This window comes from Callithrix jacchus, chromosome 16, assembly GCF_049354715.1.
Source record: "Callithrix jacchus isolate 240 chromosome 16, calJac240_pri, whole genome shotgun sequence".
NCBI lineage: Eukaryota > Metazoa > Chordata > Mammalia > Primates > Cebidae > Callithrix > Callithrix jacchus.
Window position 1 is genome coordinate 14,410,866 of NC_133517.1, and position 20,011 is coordinate 14,430,876.

The window sequence follows — 20,011 nt, forward strand, 5'->3', positions numbered from 1 at the left end:
GTATGTTTAGTTTTTTAAAGAAACTGCCAAACTATTTACCAGGGTGTCTCTACACTATTACATTCCTACTATCAAGACATATAGTGATAGAGTTTCTCTCCATTATTGCCAGCATTTATTGGATGGTCTCTCTCTCTTTCCTCTCTCTCTCTCTCTCTCTCTCTCAAATCTTACTTGTTCTGACAAGTTTGTAGTTATAACTCATTCATGGCTAGTGATAGTTTTTTTGTTTTTCTTTTTTTTGAGACGGAGTTTTGCTCTTGTTACCCAGGCTGGAGTGCAATGGCGTGATCAGCTCACCACAACCTCTACCTCCTGGGTTCAGGCAATTCTCCTGCCTCAGCCTCCTGAGTAGCTGGGATTACAGGCACGTGCCACCATGCCCAGCTAATTTTTTTGTATTTTTAGTAGAGACGGGGTTTCACCATGTTGACCAGGATGGTCTCCATCTCTTGACCTCATGATCCACCTGCCTCAGCCTCCCAAAGTGCTGGGATTACAGGCTTGAGTCACCGCGCCCAGCCGGCTAGTGATAGATTTTAATGCCTAATAATATTGATATCTTTTCATATGTTTATTTGCTTTATATATGCCCTCTTCATTGAAATGTCTTTTGCCCATTTTCCAATTGGATTGTTTGGTTTTTTAAAGTTGTGAGAACTCTTTATATGTTCTAGATATGAGTCTTTTGTCAGATGTATATCATGTAGCTATTTTCCACAGTCTGTTGCCTATCTTTGCATCCTTTTAACGAGGTCCTTCACAGAGAAAAAGTTCTTGTAATTTTGATCAGTCAGATTTATTCATTTTTTTCTTTCATGAATCACTCTTTTGATGTCATATCAAAGAATCCTTCATCAAGTGACAGGTCCTAAAGATTTTCTTCTTTGTTGTTTCCTAATAATAATTTTTTTTGTTTTACAATTGATTCTATGATTTTGTCTGAGTTAATTTTTGTATAAGGTCTGAGGTCAAAGGTATGAGGGCAACATTCCTATTTTTGCTTATAGGTATCCAATTGCTCCAGCACCATTTGTTGAAAATTCTAGTCCTTTTTCTTTGAATTGCTTTTGCACCTTTGTCAAAAATCAGTGTTTGAACTTGCGTGGGGCTCTTTCTGGGTTCTCTGTTGTGCTCCATTGATCTGTGCGTCCATCCCTCCATAATACCACAATCTTGATATCTATAGCTAGATAATGTCTTGAAAATGAATATACTGATTGTTCATTCATTGTTCTTTTTTGAAGTGTTCTAGCTATTATACCCCTTTACCTTTCCATATAAGTTTTAGAATAATCTTGTGTAAGCTTGTGCATAACTAACTGATGGGAGGTTTTGCTTGATATTCGCTCTTCTTTCTCTCTCCCATTTTCCTCGGCCGACTTTTCTTACATCTTCTCCTTTGTTGTCTATCTTGTCTTACATGGTTGTCTACATAGAAAACTTCAAATAATCTACACAAAAGTGTAAATTAAAAGCCCTAGAACCAAAAGGTTAGTTTAGCAATGTCACAGGATATGAGATCAGCAGACAAAAGTCAATTGTATTTCTCACTAGAGATGAGTATGTGGAAACTCATGTTAAAAATACAATACCATTTATATTGGCTCAAAAAATATAATACTTAAAATATAAATCTAACAAAACACATACAGAACTTAGATGCTGAAACCTGAAAAACACTGATGAAAAATATCGAAAGTAAACGGAGAGGCAGAACCCTGTTTATGAACTAGAAGGCTCAACCTAGTGAAGGTGTTGGATTTCCTCAAAGTAAACAGGTTTAACGCACCCCTTCCCAAAATTCCATAAAGTTTTTTTGTAGATTCTCTTCTGATGCATTTCATTTTTACAAGAACATCTAGAATTTGCATGCGTTTGGATGGATTGACCAGGGAAGTGATTTTCTCACAATACCGAGTACTATCAGTATGTCCAATTAAAAATAACCCCTTTACTGTAAAACTGTAGTTCACACCTTCTGTATGCCAGGCCCTGTGGTCAATGCCTTCCAGCCTTTGCACCGTATCATCTTCACCACCACCCTATGAGGAAGATGCTGTTATTATCCCATTTAACACATGGGAAAAGAGAAGCACACAGATGGAATTCTCTCACCCAGAGTCACAGAGCTAGAAGACAGGGGAGCAGGATTCAGACATAGACCAATGTGAGTCCTGCGTCTGCTCTGCGTTCAGTGTTCCACAGCCTCTCTGCGACCCATTAGGGATCTCGGGGCCTTCTTTGGTTTTATCAGTTTACATCAAGTGCTCTCAGAGAATCCTACTTTTTGAAAAATCACTCTAATCCTTAGATCACTTCCCTCCCTGGCACCCTGTAAGGCCCTGTTTTGAGTCTCCCCCGTTTACTATAGGATTTCAGTTTTAGTTAGAGAGCTGAACCCAAGGATTATTTAGATTGTCCAGCCATAAGGGAACTTCTGATAGATACTTTTTTGAGAATGTTGATTAAAAGAGCCCTTCTCATCTGTCAGAGAAGGACAAATGTAGAAGTGTTTGTTTTTCACCCTGCAAGTGGGGGAAATGGATTTGGGGATGACACATCACTTTTCTGAGGTGTCAGAGGAAGTAGGTCACATTATGCTGTTGATCATGTTTGAAAAAGCTGGCATTGAAAAATGAGAAGTTGTATTTTGAGTAGTTCTTTGCCCAAAGACTAGAAATATTTTCTGAGACAAATATATATAAAACAAAAAGTTTTATATATATTTATTTTTTTTTTCATCATTTCCCTAGGATAACTTTTCTTTTGTGGCAATTTTAGCCTGTTAAAAGGAGTCATAGGCTCTTCATAGATGTATTGGCTGCATTTATTGAAATACCTTTTCAAGTATCCTTGTAAACACAGGAAAGCTCCACCTTCTGAGTTCTAGAAACCATGGAGAGTGCTCCAGAATGGGTTGGTACATAAAATAGATGAACATTTAAAAGCCTCCTCCTGCTGTCTGTCTTTAGAGCTATTAAACAAAAGAGAAACATTCAATATCTTCCCTCTAGTAGTCAATAAAGAAAGAAGAATGTCACAGAAGGGCTCGATCCCCTCTAGGCTAATGGAAGGGAAACCAATTCCAGAGAATTGGTCTGGAGAGGCAGGCATTATACCCAGTGGTCTCTGATAGCATCTGAGTTCTGAGCCAGTGGTCTCCTGCCTCAGGGGTATTGTGTCCCCGGCGTGATTACTAAACTGTAATTGCTGGCTAAATGTCTTCTAAATAATATCAAAATCTGGAAAATAAGCTGACATTTTACATACAAATATAACATGACCTTTAGCACAGTTTATTGTAGAACCACTCAACTCTTGATAACATTAGAAGCTGCCTCTGTTCTCCAGGCATCAGCCCTGCCTTCGGGGTCCTTATTGGTAATCTTTTAGACCAATAAATGGCTCCTGCCCAGCAGTTTCCTTGGCCTGGAGGAAAGGAAGGTGCTGTACACATTCTGTACCCTCTGGTACACACTGTATGAGAAGTACATGAGGCTTGAGGCTCAGGGCAATGAAGGATGTGAGGGGTCTGCACAGATCTGCAGCTACTAGAACAGGGAGGATCAAAAGGCTGACAGGTAACCAAGGCAGAGCCACGCCTATGCAGGGGCTACGGTGCCCACGGCTGATGGGATGCCCTGCATCCTGCTCCTTTTTTTCTTTTTTATTTTTTGAGACAGAGTTTCACTCTTGTTGCCCAGGCTGGAGTGCAATGGCAGGATCGCAGCTCACTACAACCTTTGCCTCCTGTATTCAAATGATTCTCCTGCCTCAACCTCCACATTGCTGGGATTACAGGTGCCCGCCACCACGCCTGGCTAATTTTTTGTATTTTTAGTAGAGATGGGCTTCACCATGTTGGCCAGACTGGTCTCAAACTCCTGACCTCAGATGATCTGCCTGCCTTGGCCTCCCAAAGTGCTGGGATTTCAGGCGTGAGCCACCATGCCTAGCCATCCCTCTTCTTTATCCTCTTTTTTTCTCAGATTTAATCTACTTACCAAAAATATTCTTGTCACTTTCTTAATATATTGCAATGATTATTTTCATGCTTAAATACTTATTACAGTTTGTCTTTAAAATTCTTGCTCCATGTTCTGTCTTCATGTTCCTTTCTTCTTGCTTTGGAAATAGAAGTTTCAGAGAAACATAGAACCTATAAGAAAGGAACTTGACATTCATCGGCCTCCTCCTTCCACCCATTACAGTAATCCCCTGTAAAATTTCTTGGACAGATGGTAAGTCTGCCTCTGCACGAACCATTCCTGGGATAAAAAGCTAACTAGCACTTCTTTAAAAAGCAATGAATTCCAGTTTTGGACAGTTTGAATTGTTCAAAAATTCTTCCTTCTATTAATCTGGAAATTGCCTTTATAGTCTATGATGGTCATCTGTTAATGTTTTCTCCAGTTCATTAAAAAGAACAGTAGCTAACATACTATCATGAGCTCCAGGGCACAGCTAAGGAACCTAAAGTTAGGGAGATAATTCTTCAAGATCATGCAGTGGTAGATGATGGAGCAGGGTGGGAACTTGGTCTGACCCTGGACCCTGGAACCTGGAACCTGTGGCCACACCGGCCTCTCCTCCTTATGGGCATAGAATTTTCCCTCAGAAGCCAACCATAGAATCTCCCCCATCTCTACTCTGAATTATGCAACGTGTTCTGTGGAATGTGTTTGAATACCTGAGCATGCCACAGAAACAGGGACTCTTGTCTCTTCCATTCATGTCAATACTTCTAGAACTAGAAACAGTGCCTGGCATGAGTATAAATTGAATGATTGAATTCCTTCCTTCGCTATTATATTACTCTATGAATTCTTAGCTGTTTTCCTCTAGGATCTCTGGTTCCTTGTTGATAAACTGCAAATTCATAGAAGCAGTACTTCCTTCCTCTGTCTTATAGAGGACGAAATTATCGCTTATCAGATGATTTGCTTTTGGCAGGAGATGTCTAGCAAATGGAGAGTTATAGCAACCTGTCCCTATTAGGTTTTGCCTCCGTGACCATGAGGCCGTTGTTTACACAGCAGCTGTCTAAGAACATTCCCACTACAGTGTCACTGTCTTCTTTTTATGCTCTCTGCCCCGCGCCCACCTTCAGCCTCCAACAGCAATCCATATAGGCACAAGCCCCAACCCACAGCAGCTCTCTTCCACTGCCACTCCTGTAGAGCCCTTACTATTTCAAAAGGCCTTCTCCTCTGACACCACTGACCAGTTAAGAAAAATCCCATACAACCTCTTGACACATATAAGCCATTATTCTCTGTGTTAAAGTTTTTGGTCACATTTGTATCCCCTTCTCAGTGCATGAAAGTCTTTCCTGCATCACATGCACTTTCCTTCTGCTGCGTCATTCCCAACTTGCTGCCTTGTTTTTTCTTTTTCTTTTTTTTTTTTTTTTGCCTCTGTTGCCCAGGTGGAGTGCAGTGGCATAATCATGGCTTACTGCAGCCTCAAACTCCTGGCCTCAAGCATTCCTCCTGCCTCAACCTCCCCATTTACTGGGATTCCAGGCATGAGCCACTGCTCCCAGCCCATGCTGCTGTTTTTACCATTGTAAAATAAATATCCTCTCTTGACTCTGCTTACCAACCTTCAGCTATAACCTGTTTTTCAAACTCATGAAACAAGCCACCCATATCACCCGTCTCCCGTTTCATTCTTCCCCTCTCTCCTAAAACCTGCCAACCACTTTAACCAAAACCCTTGTTATCACAGTCAACACTAATTTCCACCTTAGTAAGTCCTTGCTTTGCTTTGCTTTTCAGCACCCATGCTTGTCATACTGCATACTATATTGATGGGTGGATTGATTGGTTGATTGATTGATTGCAATATATGTGAGTTCCACATAGTGTTTATTTTGTTCACTGCCTGGCACATTTGCAGATGGTCAGTACGTGCTGAATGAACAAATACCTCTAGTGGTGGTGTCCTGCCTTCTAGTTCTTCTGCCAATATAAACTTGATTAAACAGGTCCGCTTTGAGGTCGTTCCCTTGAGGGCAGAGCTTGGGGGAAGTTGTATTGCGTGGGTCTGCCTGGTTGAAGGATCTGTCCCCAGAGATGGGCTCAGGCTTCACCAAGATAGGCTGATTTTTATCTAATCAGGTCATGACTAGATTGTTAGTTTTCTGTTGCTCAGAAGCTATTCTGATTGCCTTAGAAATATGTTAGAATACTTATTTTCCATGAAGGAGGGTGTCATCACATTTTGAGAACCCTTGGAGAATCTCAGCAAACAAAGAGGTTTTATTGTCACTGCCTCATATTGGATTCATTGGGCCTATTTTTTATATTTTATGAATGCCTCTCTTCACAAAGTTTTCACATCATCTTCCTGCCTCTCACTCCCCCTCACTGATGTATCCTCCGGCACAGCAAGTACTCCTAACCACGGCTTCTCCCTGTAGTGGGTACACACTCTCCCACCGTAGCAGGAAGGAGTTTTGCTGTGAAAGCAGCCTGGGGCTTGGCATCATATAGGCTGGGGGTGGTGAGGTGGGCGCTGGCCGATGTTCTTTCCTTTTTTCCTTCTTGGCTGATGTCCAGGTCTGGCCCCTCTTCAGTCTTTGTGGCCATAGATCTTTCCATGACCATCCAGAGCAGTCTTAGGGCACAGACTTAGAATATGGACAGCCCGATGTGGACAGCAGCTCCTTCAGCTCACTGACTGCGGGCAAGTTACTGAAACCCTCCGTGCCTCCGCTTCCCCATCTGTCAAGTGGCAGAATGATAGGCACTGGGCAGGGCTGGTAAATAGAAGAAATACACCCTGCTTGGTCCAGTGGGTGACAGGCGCCCATCAAATGGTGGCTGCTGTGTTCCTCTTCTTAAATTGAAGGTGCTTATGCCCAGAATCAAAAGCTTAAGAGACCATGAGGCACCAAACATCAGCAACTACCTTTCACTGCAAGCAAAATTATGCTCTTGTTAAAACATAGGAGAAAACTTCATTTCTCACTCAACAACAACAAAGCTAGAGACTGAGAATAAAAGAACTGTTTCTAAAGGCCAACTCCCTTTTTCACTCTGGGGAGTCATTTTTCTTTAGTAAACAGGAATGAGAAGCTTAAATGTTAATCAAGTTAGAAGCAGGTGCTATCATTTTAACATGAAAGCAGGATGGAATAATGTAAAAACATACATTCTATTTTAACGTATATTGAAGGCAGAGTTTTCATATCTAATGAAAGATGTGTTTTGCCCACCCAGCAATGTCTGTAATGTTTTAAAGTATTGGTCAGATTACTTTTAATGTCAGTTTTAGATTATTGTAATCCTTAGAGAGCCTCGTAAGTGAGCTCATTTTTTTTTTCTTTTTGACAGCAGGCGTGAATGGGGAAGTGGGTAAGTGAACAAAGCCATATTTATAATACATTAGGTGAAGTTTTTAGATTTTTATTTTTTTATCTTGGGGCAAAGACACATCCGGAGCTAAACACAAGTCACACGAGAATCTCTACAAGAGATTCCAAACTGCTGTGCTGGGCAGGCAGGAGCCAGGCAGCTGCTCTCAGGTGTCCTGTCCTTGGGGATGAAGGTCATTACCACCACTCCCCACTCAGGAATAAGGACTGTAAGGCAGGAGCTTGGGAGGAAGGATGGGAGTCAGAATGAGAAGTCAGAAAAGGCTTCCCTGTCGCTTTGTTGACTCTTTTTTCAGCTTGGAAGACTCAAGGAGGGCAGGGGATTCCAGGGGAAAGCATGGAATGTGGAAGCTGGCATCAAAGAGCCTGGGAAGGAGGAGGCAGTCTCGGTTGGGGGAGGCTGAATAGAGGGGACAGAGCCTGTAACCGCAGACCCAGATCCTTCTAACACAGTCTCTCCTCTCCCTCCTAAGGCTGGACCCAACCTAGCTCTGCCTAGCAGGACCCAAGCCTGTGGTTTTCCTTCCAAGGAGCCCAAAGGCAGAGCTGAAATGGGCCTGGGCAAGGTGGATGAACTTACTAGTTAATGCTGAGCTTCCTGTCACTTGAACCCAAAAATAATATTTCAAGAGCAAATGGTGATGAAGCCTTACCTTTAACATTTTAGACTTGAAAATGATTTTATGTAAGAAGTGTTAAGTGCTAGAAAGATGAAAATATGTGCTGCAGGAAATAGGTGTCTATCTTCTTACATGTCTTATTTTGAAGATTATTTATCCCACAGTTCTGTCTGAATCCATAGAAATGAAAAATAAGCTGTTTTTTTCAGAGTATACTTAAGGCAAAGAACTAATTGTTCTAACAACTGCTATACTAAGAACTCTTCAAGAGATGGAAAATAATTCTAGGTGTTTCTTGACAATATTCATTATTTTTTAAGTGAACTTACTGGTTCCGCTGTAAAATTCTACCTTGTATTGATTTCCTTTTGCACCTTATTTGTGCTCTAAGCACAAATCAGTGCTAACGTGTGTGTTAGGTTGTGAATAAACAGGCTCTGTGTATTTGCCTTCTATTACACCATAATTTCCAGTCAAAAAGAGGTGCTTTGAGTATCGTTTCAAATACATAAACATTCTCAACTTCACTTCCCAAGATTTTATCTGACATTTTATTTGGGCCTTTACAGTCTGAAAGGGTGTGCTAGATACTCTACTGAATGTGTAGTATTTTAGTTCAACTCAGTGAACATTTGAATGAATGCATACTGTGTACATAGCTGAGGACTTCAGTAAGAATAGCAGTAAAATTGGGTGATCTCTGCTCTTCACATGCTCTGTGCAGTAAGACAGAATGAAGCCACAGTCTTATGTTGCTTACTGTTCTTTTTCAAATATCTTTCATTATTTTCATCGAAGTTCAGCCAACTTTGATAGATCCGCAGTCAGTAGCATAAAGAAGGAAAATTTTAAATGAACAAAACCCAATTTATAAGCCTTTTACCTTTTGTGCATTTAAGCTATGAACAAGTACCATGGTTATTTGATTTAACAAAAATCAAGATTTTTTGTCCTCCTTCACCCTCTGTAGGAAGCTGGAGTTAATACTAAGCAATGAATGGCCAAAAGAGTAGATTTTCAGAAGTCAAATATAATTAGTGTGGGTGCCTGAGCCATATTACTTCAATATAAAGCATTTAAAAATACATCTGGTACTTCATACATATCTCTTTAAGAGCTGAAACAACACTGTGACAAGGTGGGGTGGACCAAACCATCCTTGTACCCACTTCAGTATGGAGCCCTCACCCCTCCATAGCCGAACGTCTTAGACAACCTCTTTAGTGTCTCTGAACATCAGTTTCCTCATCTGTAAAATAGCAATAAAAACACGTGATGTAGAGATACTCACAGAATGAAACTTAAAAATGTGTGAAAGGCATGATTACAATTCTGGGGGCATCCATGTGCCTAGTAAGAAATGATCATTACTAACGGGGCATTAACACAGTTCTGGGGACACTGTGTGCGCTTAATAATAAGGGATCATTACTAACAGGTAACTTTTTAACATAATTTAGGTAGCAATTTATCTAATACGCTCACAGAGGAGTTCCCCCAAAATACTGCTTTTTCTCCCGTCAAGTTTAGATATTTCATAATTTTATTATAACACACATTTTATTTCAGAGTAAATATCATCTTCTGCCCTAAGGCTGTTTATTAGACAGTAAATTTTTTTCAAAAATTAATGTTCTATGTATATTGGCACAGTAAACTTACGTAATCATTTGTGCTAGATTTGCCCTGGAGTACAAGTTTACACAGCTAAAAGAGAAACCAGTAACGTGCAAAGTGCAGGCGCTTAGAATGGACCTTGGTAGAAGCGCTGGGCATGGCTCCTCAGATCCACACCGCCCTGGCTTCTGGTCTGGGCTCTCCCTGACGCTCACCAGTACTCACCCTCCCCTCTATACAAGAGGATCAGACTGCCTCTTAACCAGGCTCGCTGAGATGAGGTGTGGTGTGGGAACTCACAGCACAGTGCCTTGTGAACTGCAGGAGTTACCACCAGAGTTTATAATCACTGAGTTCATTGAGTTGTTATTACTGCTGCTGGAAGTTGTACTTGGTTCACCCAAAATGGGGAACCCACTAACCCTCAGACTCACAGTAACCAGCAAGTCTTATAAACCCTGTGACTGGAGACTAGTCTGAAAAAAATGGCAGTTGTCCCTTGAACTCCACATTCATTTAATATTAGTTCATGGCCTCACACATTGTCACAGCTGAACATGAAGCCCCATAAAGCTCTCCACAGGAGAGAAACACTGGCAGAAAAGGGGATCATTTTATATTTGTTTGGATAGGGCAGGCATTCATATTGGATTTGCATTAGGAATTCTAGTAGCCCTACATTTTAATTACTTACAGTAATTTTCATTAAGCAAGTCATTATATTTCCAGGTGATTCTTGGCATTGGTTATGCACAGCATTGATTTCTGTAATCCCAGGTAAAAGGCAAGTCTCCCCCTCACTGATGCAATTTGGGGCCCTCTTATAACAACACTTTCCTTACGTTAGGCCAAGGAAGAATGTTAAACTGGAAATGTGAATTATTTTGGCTTTCTATTTCATTATAGCTGTCTTAAATAGGAGGAAAACATTTTAAAAGAAACTTCTAACATTATTGTTAATGGCTTCACTTACAAATGAAAATGAAGCACGTGGACGACTTCTCTAAATGACCTTGGAGAATGGCATTGAAGTGAAGACTCCGTCATGGACCTGAAATTTGACCTGCTATTTTTCTCCTACCACCAACTTTAGGTTTGATTTCATTTGTAATAATGGCTTTATTGTTTACTGTAGCCTGTTTCACTCACATAACTGTTTGCTTTGAAATTTGAAACCACATATTTTCTCTGTAACTCAAATAAAAATGGGGTCATACAAGTGACCTTTTAGCCTGAAACTGCACCGTCAATCCTCTTTGACAGGCTCCATCAGTTGAGAGTAATGGAATCATTTTAAGACAAAAGATCATTCATTTACCATAAAGCTTGAAATCTAATGATGGTGATTATCAATGCCAAGTTGCAGACACTGGGGACAGCATTTAATAATAGCTTACATTGGCTGGGCATGGTGGCTCATGCCTGCAGTCGCACTTTGGGAGGTCAAGATGGGTGGATCACTTGATGTCAGGAGTTTGAGACCATCCTGGCCAACATGGTGAAACTCCGTCTGTACTAAAAATACCAAAAATTAGCCAGGCACAGTGATAGGCACCTGTAATCCTAGCTACTCAGGAGACTGAGACAGGAGAATTGCTTGAACCCAGAAGGCGGAGGTTGCAGTGAGCCAAGATCATGCCATTCCATTCCAGCCTGGGCAATACAGCACGACTCTGTCTCAGAAAATAACAACAATAATAATAATAGCTTACATTTACTGAACGAATTCTGGGCTGAGCTCCTCACTGAGCACTTTTAGGTGTCACCTCAAGGAATTATCACCCCAGCCAATGAAATGTAGGATTCATGGTTATCAGTGTTCCATGAGCGAGGAAACTCCAGTACACCAGCTGGAAGAACTTGCTCAGGGTCAGTTGTCCCGTGTTCTTTTTCCATGCCCTAAGCATTTGCCCCACCGACTTCTTATTTCTATGCCTAGATGAAATCTCAGACAGGACCTGCAGCCTTTTCAGTTTACTTTCAATAATTTAGAGCCCCAGATCAGTTTCAGGCATGGAGAAGTGCCACCTCACATCAAGACCAAAACTCCACCTCTGCTCTAGTTAAATTGGTTTCTTTTCTCCCGGCTCAGACCCGCATTGGCTTGGAGACCCTGTGAAGAAGGGGACTTAACAAACATCATTTTCGCCCCCTTTCCTTGTTGCAGCTCCTCTCCTGCTCCTTATCACGTGGCTCTTCCAGCCCGTACTGGGCAGACCCCGCGTGGGTGCCTAATAAGCAACGGATGGGCAGAGCATTCAGTGGAGGTGACAGGGTTTCTCTCCTTGGCTCTTGCAGCAGAAATCGATGTCCTCTCGGCATTACAAATTTCAGAGCTGCTTCTCTCTGGGAGCTTTTGGTTCCCTGGAGGCAGCCACACCTTTCCCCCAGCTAGTGGATGCCCCCAGCCTTCTCAGAGGAGGGCTGTGGGCGGACATTTTCTCCGTCGGTCTCCTTTGAGAAGACTCCTTTGAAAATACTCCCAGACCACCTTTCTCCGGTACATGCGTGGGCTGAACAAACCCTCATCCTTGTGCCCATGGAAAGGCAGCTTCATCCTGCCTGTGTGGTCTGGTTAGAGTCCATTACATACTCTACCCTTAGACTTCCCAGACTGGAGGTATAAGCCATTTCCCAGGCTCCTCAGCTTCGAGGGACCTGTGTTGGGCTTTTGGGGTGCCCCTGAATTCAACCCTAGCCAGTGTGAGATGAGAGGAGGCTATAGCCACCACTGTGTACCTGAGCACTGAATGAAGGGCTTTAGACTGGCCTGATGCTGTTCTCCTGAGACAAAGCTACTCCCCTTCCAGTAGACTTAGCAGTTTGCCTTGCCCACCTGACATCGTGAGAAATCTTTGTGGGTAACAAACTGTACCCAGTCCACTCCCTCCTGACTTACCACTTGGAGGATCCTGCCACTAGTGCACATTCACTTAGGTCAAAATAACGTGCCTGTGCAAGTTTTGTGCTGTTGCACTAGTTCCCCTCAGCACACCTCAGGAGTGCCACGGGGGTGGACATTCCTTGATCTGTATCTGTAAAAACTTCAGAAGGTAAAAGTTGGCCTTCCCTGCATCTCTATGCTTGGTTCAACATTTGCTTCCCATCCTCTAGTCGTATAGAGTAGATGTGTCAAAAGAAACAGGACTTTTAAAGGTTGCTGCAAAAGGGGAGAAATTATTTACTCATCTTGTGGAAAAAATTAAAGTGCCTAATTAAAACAAAAGAATGGAAACCTAGAGAAGGAGGATACTTTATTAAATAACACTGGAAGACCTACTCTAGTCAGCTGAAAGAATAGGCTAAAATATGACTAGAATACTGGAATCAGAAGTTTTAATGTTATTAGAACAAGTCTGTGGTTTGAAAGAATTTATAACGTGATAGTGTTGTTGTCAAGAAAATTATTTTACTTGGAATCCAGAGCTGATTGCTGATGGCAATAGCAAGGTCAGAAAGAGAGGATTCAGCCGTCAAAATTATAGATGGTGAGGGATTTCACCATGGAGATAAGAAAGAAAAAGACACATCATTCAGTAACTGGAAAAGTGCAAGTCCTGAAGGGATGGTGGTTTTGACTTAATGTTTCCAGATGGTTGGCCCTCTGATTTCATACTTTCTGTCCAATTTATAGTGTGTGAAGTCAGGCTTTTTTGGTACATGCCTTTTACTCCTCCATTCACTCTTTCACTTTTCTCCTTTACTTTTGGATGCTTTACAAGTTATGCTCACAGTATAAAAGGGGCTATTGAAAATGATGATGTGCTTGGAAGAGAAGGAAAAGGGAAGGTGTTGAAAAGGATAGCATATCTTATTAACTCAAATGGATAAATAAATGTCTAAATAAAATGGGTAAACAAAGGAAGCAATGGAATGGCATTGCTGTTGGTTAAAAATGGCTCAGGCAGAGGGAGCAGCAGAAATGGACACAGTGGTTGTGGAGGAACCACCGTAGTTGTAGTTCTGTTTGACCTAAGCCAAGGGTACAGGGGAAGAAGGGAGCAAGGATTGGAGGGGAGAGTGAATACTTCCCACCAACCACTTCTCCTAGTTAAGTGGGCAGCCGGAAATGACTCATCCTCAATGTGTACCTCCTCACCCTCCACATCCTGTCTGTCTCCCAGTTTGGCCCAGTGCGCCTCTTTTTTTTTTTTTTTTTTCTTCCTACAGAGTCTTGCTCTCTCACCTAGGCTGGAGTACAGTGGCACGAACTCAGCTCACTGCAACCTCCACCTCCCAGGTTCAAGCGATTATCCTGCCTCAGCCTCCTGAGTAGCTGGCACTACAGGCATGTGTCACCATCCACAGCTAATAGAGATGGGGTTAGCCAGGCTGGTCTCAATCTCCTGACCTCATGATCCACCCACATGGCCTCCCAAAGTGGGATTATAGGCGTGAGCCACCACATCTGACCGTGCCTCTTAAACATCCCTTGAAACTGTCCACTCTTTTCTTCATCCTAAAGTCATCCTGCTGGTAAGAGTGAAGTGAATGAAAATGCCTGTGTGCTTTTATTTAACCCACTCAAAAAACCCTAAAGAGCTAGGTACTATTGCTATCCCCATTTTCCAGATGGGAAATCTGAGGCATGGGAAGATAAAGTGACCTGCCCAAGGTTACTCAACCATTATGGGCAGAACCATAGGCAGTGCCATACTGGCCAGTGCTCAGAGCCCAGCTGCCACGTCCCCTCCCCTGGGAAGCTCTGACCCATCTCTCTGCAGCTATACATAATCCCCACTCATCCTGTCCCCATACTGCAGCCAAAGGATTTTTTAAAAATACAAATATGACTAATGCTCAATTACCTTATAAAGTCCAAAGTCATCTGCCCTTCCCCTACACCTAGTTGGCCTCTGACCGCTGTCCCCTAGCACTCCATACCAGCCATTAGAGTGTCTTGAATGTACCATGAACTCAAAAGCTGCCCTGATGAGGGATGCCCTCACCTCCTGGGCCTTTACTGGAGTTTGTCTCCTCCCTACCCTTCCCTTACCTTCAAGTTCTTTGCCACAATCCTGCCAAATTTATGTTCAACATCACTCATTCAATTCACATTTATCAAATGCATTTTGAACTTTTTTTAAGTTCAGGATTTTTCTACTTCTTTATGTCTCACACATAATTGTTCCACCAATAGGTTGATTCGGTCAGCACTAAGTGCATTTCTCACATTTGTAAAGAATCCAAAAGTTAACATTACCATGGGAAACTGCATGTTTACTTCGAAGACAAGGATGTGACCCCGTTCTTAGAAGGGAAGCCGAGAGTATAGATGTGAGAGTGATCAGAGTCAGGCTGGAACCTGATGCTAAAAGGCAGTGAGCACAAATACCATTACCAGAAAAATAAAAAAGCAGTGCTCCGGAGAACAGTTGTGCACATATTGTAAACGTTTTGTTATTTGGCATGTTAAGAAACTAGAAGAATCAGTTCCAGAATTCTTAATAACTTCAAAGGTAAATCGCTTCTTTTATTTGCTCCCAAGAATGTTTGAGCTGAAGACATTTTTCAGCTCACCAGATTCAACACATTTATTTTTATAGATAAGAAAATCAAGACACTGAAATGTTAGGTGACTTAGAGCTGAATTACTCAGGCTTGCTCTTGAATAGTGTTATAACCCCCCTTTTTCTGCTGTAAGACACAGGGGAATTGCTCACTTTCACATAGAAACTTCTGTGGGTGAATCCAGGCTGTGTTCAGTTCCCAGGGCCCTTGCTCTAACTCCATTGCTTTCTTTCCTGAAAATTGAAAGACTAATTAGGCATTAACTATCCTTTTCTTTTTTGTTACCGGAAGCCCTCTTTAAAGAGGAAGTAATGAAACAGCAGACTGAAGTTTGGCCAACAATGTTTTTAATATTGAATTTTTAAATTGGGAGAGTTTGTGCAGAGCTTTGGATTTGCTGCTGTGTCAACAGTGAGCCACATTCCCCATGGCAGCCCTTAGCTGGGGTGCCTTTCCCCAGGCCACACACTCTCCCATTATTGGCCTGGCCTCAAAGGCTTTGAAGCACAAATTGCCCGGTTTACAGGAACTGTGGCTTTAGCTTTAAAAAAAAAAAAAAATCTGTGTATGAGGTTCATTCACTGTATCTAACCGCCTTCAGGATTGTAAATGTTCTTAAGTCTTCCCAAGGCTATAGTTCAGCTGCGGGTCCTGTTAGGAGCTGGCAGATTGGAAATTAGAAAGGTTCAGGCCACTTTGGTTTTAAAAACTTAGACGTCTCTGAGATTGCTATTTCTGGGCCTTAAAAGCTCAGACTTTTGCTCATTCACAGAAGAAACTTTGGCCTGTTTCCTCTGTGCTGGAGGCATTTGGGTTGTAATAGGATGCTGGCTAGCACAGAAATGGGCTTACCCCCTTTCCTGTTGCTACTCAAAGGCAACAAACAGTATCACCTGCAATCTGGTGAGAAATCCATAATCTGGAGCCTCACCCCAAATCTAACAAATCACACTGTGCTTTAAGGAGATCCTCAGGGGGTTTGCAGGCCCATTAAAGGTTGAGAAGCACCACTAGAGTGAGTAGTGGGAGATAACGTTGCTCTTCCTTGTCTTTGCATGCTCTGCCCTCAGCTGGCTCTATGTGACATATGTTCTCCCTGCACAGACCAGGACTCCCCCAAAGATGATATGCCCCCACCCCACCACCGTCACCCCCAGGCCAGATTGCTTTTGAGTTCACATTTGAGTTCATATGTGCTCTGATTCAGCGAACCATTTAGCACCTTGGCTCTGCCAAGTTTCTTTTCCCCGATCCTTTTAATCCCTTCATGAAATTTTCAAATGGATATTAAACAGAGTAGAATAGAGCCAAGATGGTTTGCGAATGGAAGTTTCTCCCACCCTCAGGCTGTGTTCTCCATCCTGAGTCATAAGTCAAGGATCAGGCAAGGCTATATAATTACTTTTGTTGATGAAACCCTACAGGGCCAAGATCTAATTTTCATTCCTCAAAACAACAAGAAGCCCCTCGTAGCCTGGCAGGTGGCCTGACCATCCCATCAGTGCCTGGCTGCATCTCAGGGCTATTCAGGACATGAGAGGGCTGGCAGCAAGGCCAAAGACAGTAGAGTGTCATGTGCCACAGTGCTCTCTGAACTGACTTGATGGTTATCTCGTACAAAACTCAGACTATTTCTCCAGCACTGTATAGCTCTGTCCCTGCCAACACTGTTTCCCAGTAAAAAATGAAAGAACCAGAGTTAAGGATTGAGTAAATATTACAAGAAAGAGCAGCCTAAGTCACCTGCTTATCTTTGAAGTAGGTTTACTTCGTTGGCTACACCAGGTAGAAAACTTGAAGTATGCCTTAGTATCCTACCGCACCCCAAACAGTACCCTTAGTTTTTTTCTGTTGCTTTTGGGTCTTTCAATATGATAATGTTGTTTTTTTCCTTCCCAGAGTTCACATCAAAACTACAGACTATCCATGGTCATGTCAAAACATCATCATCACTGTGTTGAAAATCATTAGGGAAATTGGGAATAGCATGGGGAAGGGGTGGAAGCCAAAAGGAAATGAGGTATGAAGTACTTACAGATAATTGCTATTTCTGACGTAGTTCTTTCACACGGGAGGAGTGTGGAACAATTGTGAGTGCTGGAGGAGCCGTCCTGAGGGTGTTTGCTGCATGACTAGAGAAAGCAGTGTGCAAGAAAGACAAGAAGTTTTCTGGGGAATGCTTCCTAGAAGATAGACTGGTAGTTCTCACTCTTGTGAATCGACAGTAAGGGTTTTTTTTTTTCCTTTTTTTTTTTCAGACAGAGTCTTGTCCTGTCACTCAGGCTGGAGTGCAGTGGCATGATCTCGGCTTACTGCAACCTCCACATCCCGGGTTCAGGCAGTTCTGCCTCAATCTCCAGCTGGGATTACAGGCACGCACCACTGTGCTGGGCTAAGTTTTTTTTCTTTAGTAGAGATGGGGTTTCACCATGTAGGCCAAGCTGGTCTCTAACTCCTGACCTTGTGATCTGCCCACCTCTGCCTTCCAAAGTGCTAAGATTACAGGCATGAGCCACCATGCCTGACCAAAAGTCAGGCTTTTTATTCAGTGTTGCCAGCAGTTCCAAAGCCTACCATAACAGACCTGCAGGTGTGCACAGAAGGCCAGGCCAGGGGTGTAGGTGTTTTAGGCTTCTGGTCCTAATATGATGGAACTAGAAGAGAAGATGGTTAGAAGAGACGCACCGGCCTGCATGAAGAGTGATGTTGCATGAGAACTACAGCTCACCTTCCAAGCACTTTGTCCTAAGAACAGTCAGTGCAGGACCATAGAAAAGTTCAGTCATTCACCAGTATTCCAACGTGCCATTTTGATACTGGAAAGAAGTCCTTCATTCTTAGATCCTCAGAACCTCACGAATTTAGAGTAAGACAGGATTGAAGGAATCTTCTCCAACTAACTCATGCCCCAGGAGAAGAGAGATGAGCTTTGTCTCCCACTGCCCACTGGATGGTGTTCCCACTCTAGTCCTCAGGCACAAAGTTGAAGGGTGCAGATCTTGGTCCTGCCCCTCACTGTCCCTAAACCTTCTGATCTGTCCTGGGGTCAGACCTCTCCCAAGAGACCTGGGTATGATGCCCTCAGAGTTGCATCCTGGCCCAGGCTCTGCTCTGGCTCTGCGACTTCTCTAAAGAGGGTGAGATTGTGCCTCCAGAGGAATCGGGGCTCCCTTCTGGCATTTCATTCAACATGTGTTCAAAGAAGCAATCTCATTTCATCTTAATGGGAGGAGGTGGTTTTTTAAACTAAATTGAGGTATCAAAATAGAACCACACAATTAAAGAAATTGTTAATGTAGATATTACCTTGGGGTTTCTCCAATCTTACATAGGAAAATATTTTTATTAGAAAAAATCCCTTCGAAGATTACTAAAATTACTCTAACAAAACACGGTGATGGGTTGCATTTAGAGATTTAAGAATTTCAGAAGATTATAAGGAGACATATCAGATTTGGTTGTAATATGACGTTATCTATTTTGAAAGTTAGTTATTTGGCATGTTAGTTGAATAGGTTACTCTCTGAACATTGCTAGTTATAACCAAAGATGCTGATAAGGTCATTAGCCATTGCTTTGGAGTGCTGATGCATTTGTAAATGTTCTCAGCCTGCAGTAACAGGCTATCAGAGGAGTTGTTCCAGGGACTGCAGGGGTAAGTGTTACATTATATGGCATATGAAATAGAAACACTCCTTATAGAATTATAGTAGGAATATTGATAAACGTTCCACTATTGACATGCTGGATTTGTTGTTGTTTTCTTAGTAGTCAAGTTGTCCCATGAAAGCTTACCTGTGACTCAAGTTTTCTATAGTATTAAAGTAACATATTTTTAGGTATGAGTGAATTTTTTTTTTTTTTTTTTTTTTTTGAGACGGAGTTTCACTCTTGTTACCCAGGCTGGAGTGCAATGGCGCGATCTCGGCTCACTGCAACCTCCGCCTCCTGAGTTCAAGCAATTCTCCTGCCTCAGCCTCCAGAGTAGCTGGGACCACAGGCATGTGCCACCATGCCTGGCTGTTTTTTGTATTTTCAGTAGAGACGGGGTTTCACCATGTTGGCCAGGATAGTCTCGATCTCTTGACCTCGGGATCCGCCCGCCTCCACCTCCCAAAGTGCTGGGATTGGTATGATTGACATTTTTAAGATTTTGTTCCTAGTACTGTAGGGAATTTAGGAATATACACACCATAAAGAAACTTTTGATTTCTGCTCATTAAGTATGAAAAATTCTGGAGCACTTGGGGACAATCAAATTATCTACTCACGTGGTAAATCTAGAAGTATTTCTAGGTTTTTCTAATGTTAAAAAAAAAAGTAAGCTTGTGTTTAATGGGAGGAACTCCATACACATTTGTGGTTTGCAGAAGAAAGTGTTTTTAAATATATTGGTTGGCCAAAGTAAGATAACTGAAACATGTTGAGTTTTGTTTTGTTCTGTTCTGTTTTAACTTTGTAGCTTTGCTGCCAATCCCATTTCTTACCCTTTTCAGTTTATGAAGTTTAAAAAGTGACTGTTGCAAGTGTACCTGAAAGATGTGGTAGTAGGAAGGGAATAAGGAGGGAGAAGTTTTGCTTCATTGCAAAAGAAGGATTCGTAGGAACTCGGGGGCATGTAATGAGCTGGGGAACTGGGCTTGGCTAGGCCCTTATTTCTACGTTCATCTAGTATTTGCTGGGTTTTGAGCTAAGAAATGCCAACCAGACATGTTCAGAAGGCGGATCTCACCAATCCGGAGGCAGCTGGAAGAGTTCGCGCGTGGGAAACCTCAGCCCTTTCTTTCTTCCCAGCACTGCGCTGTGCTGCCGCGCGTCGGCAGAGGCGGGGGCACACAGCCCGGGTCGTCCCCCTCGCGCGGTTGGGGGAACAGCTCCG

The 20,011-nt window shown here is 42.5% G+C and overlaps 1 protein-coding gene across 12 annotated transcripts in view; it reads left to right on the top strand.

Annotated features, from left to right (window-relative positions):
- FAM110B (family with sequence similarity 110 member B) overlaps positions 1-20,011 on the top strand; it is a 147,191-nt gene that overhangs the window by 124,174 nt on the left and 3,006 nt on the right. For 4 of the 12 annotated variants that reach the window (XM_078353563.1, XM_035277421.3, XM_035277419.3 and 1 more), the window contains one exon: positions 10,528-10,714. The exons of 4 other annotated variants lie outside the window; for them this stretch is intronic. The gene's annotated coding sequence lies outside the window, so the exon portion shown is untranslated. Of the gene's footprint in view, positions 1-7,346; positions 7,365-10,527; positions 10,715-20,011 lie in introns of all 12 variants that reach the window. 4 more of the 12 variants (XM_078353564.1, XM_078353566.1, XM_054246683.2 and 1 more) reach the window with 2 other exon arrangements.